This window comes from Marmota flaviventris, chromosome 2 (genome assembly GCF_047511675.1).
Source record: "Marmota flaviventris isolate mMarFla1 chromosome 2, mMarFla1.hap1, whole genome shotgun sequence".
NCBI classification, from domain to species: Eukaryota; Metazoa; Chordata; class Mammalia; order Rodentia; family Sciuridae; genus Marmota; species Marmota flaviventris.
Genome location: NC_092499.1, coordinates 132,557,134 through 132,559,483, shown reverse-complemented (window position 1 = coordinate 132,559,483; position 2,350 = coordinate 132,557,134).

Here is a 2,350-nt window from a genome sequence, read left to right as displayed (position 1 = left end):
TATTCAGGGGTGCTGGCCGGCGCCAGGCGAGAACTAGGATGGGGCAGAAAGCAGGGTGGAGATGCTGGTGCTGATGCTGAGGCTGCCGCGCCGAGTGACAGCCTTTCCCCCACCCACCCGGGCTGCGCGCCTGGCTTTGCGGCCCCTGGACGCCCAGTGCGCTCCGGCCCATTCCGGCCCGGGCAGGCCCTGAGGGCTGCGCAGTCTGGGGCCGCGGCCGCTACTCACCCGGAGGGTTGACCGCCGCCGGGGTTGCCATCTTGCTGGGAGGATCGGCGCGCGCGGAGCGCGCAGCGGGGACCAGCGCAGGCCAGCGCCGCGGCCACACAAAGGACGGCGCGGGCGGGCGCCGCTCCCCCACGCTTCCCGCTGCCGCGGCCCGCCGCCCCCGCCTCTATCTGCTCCTCCTCCCTGCGCGGCCTCCTCCTCCCGGTTCAGCCTTTGTCGCGCGGCGGGGAGCGCCCTGCCGGGCTCCCGGGTCCGAGACGTAGCACCGCGAGACTTGGGGCTGCCGGCAACTGGACCCCCCAGGTTGGGGCCGCTGGCCAGCCTGGAGCCCCTCAGGCCGGCGCAGTGCTGGGGCTGCCCAGGCTGGGGGTTGCTGGTATACACCTCTTTTTCGTACCCGCTCAGCCTAGGTTATCCCCCACGCCCACCCTCCAGGTGTTCGGGACGCATCACTGAAAGGCGCTGTCTTTTCTGGGGGCCCGGGCAGGGTGGGTGAGGGATAGATCCATTTAGATTCAGAGGGAAACGGGTCCTTAGAGATGGCCACGAGAAACAAAGGCGCCCCAGTGCTGCCCACTTAGCATGCCAGGGCCGCTCTGCTTGAATCCCAAGGCCAGGGACGCCGTCCCAGTGCCGAAGGGAGTCGCCGGGTGCCCAGAAATTCCTACTCCCCCACCCCCACCATCGCACTTCAAGGCCACCAGTGCACGCAGCAGCAAAGGGCACTCAGCAGACACCCAAGCACAGGCAGCGGGCCCAGAAAATTGAGAATGGCTTGGCTTTGAGTAAGTCGCTCAGTTCTGCTCCCCTTGCTGTGGTGACTGTCATTGTTTATTTTTTGAGGTCCTTGAAAGAGCCTTATTTACACTGCAAATTGAGAATTTAAAAAGATTTTAAAATAGTTTTATCTGCATATATTGGTGAAGGTAGGGTGTAGGGAACTTGGAAGGGTTGTTTTCTACTGGCCACTAGGATCTCTGAGAGAGATCAAGGCTTATAGAAATGACACCACCACAGTAGGTGCCCTATAAAGCTGAGATGGAAAAATGAATACAGCCTCAGGTAAGAGCCCAGAGGGGCAAGATGGCTCCTAAACATAGACATGTTTACAAAAATATCACACTACCTTAAATCTTTGCAAAGAAGCATTTGAGGAAATAGAGAATGCTTGAAATGTATTTCCAAATAAACACTCTTTGGGGAGTTATTTGTCACTTTTGGTCTAATAGTTTCAGTTTGACAAATGTTGAGTTCTGCTGTGTACTAGGCTCAAAGCTGGGTGTTGGGCATGCAGGGGATGAAACAAGGCATCTGCACTCAAAAGGCAGCTGCTTGGAGGCTGAGACAGAGTCCCTGGATACACATCTCCAGCCAGTGGTCACTGCCAAATGAGCTAGAGCAATGGAGGCCCTAGCAATTGGAGAAAATGAGTAGGGTATAGAAAGAGAAGACATTTCAAGAGAAAAGTGAAGCATTGTGCATTCAGGCCAAAAAAGAGAGGCTAAGGTCAACCTGGATATCAGCTGGGCTATAACTCCATCCCACATTAAAGTATACTTCTCTGATTCTCCTAGCACCAAGCCAAAGAAGAACTCTGCATCTCTTGTCCATGTCCCCAAAGCAACACATTAATAGCTATGTGTGCTTAGTTAATGCACAATATATACTTGAATGAAGGTTTCTTAAGAGGAAGTTCCCTTTGCTCACTCATCAAACAAGGTAGAACTCCATCTCAGGTGTTTCTGCTATTCAGAGTGCCTTCTTGGCCCTATGCCTCACAGGCAATCTACCCCTGGCAGCCCATTTATAATCACAGCACCAGTATCACTGCAGCTGTCTCCTACCAAGTTCTTTCCCTTTTCCAGCTTGCTTTCTGTCTTAAAATATATATATATTTTAATCTACTTTTTTTTGATGTGGTGCTGAGGATCAAACCTAGGGCCTCATGCATGCGAGGCAACCGCTCTACCACTGAGCTACAACCCTGGCCCCCTTCTCTGGCTTTCTACTTCCTTAAAAACTGAGCAAGTTCCCCTTCTTGGCATTTATATATCCATTTAGCAAGCATTGCAGCCACTACATGTGGCTAATTTTGTTTCCAATATGTTTCTAATATTCTCCC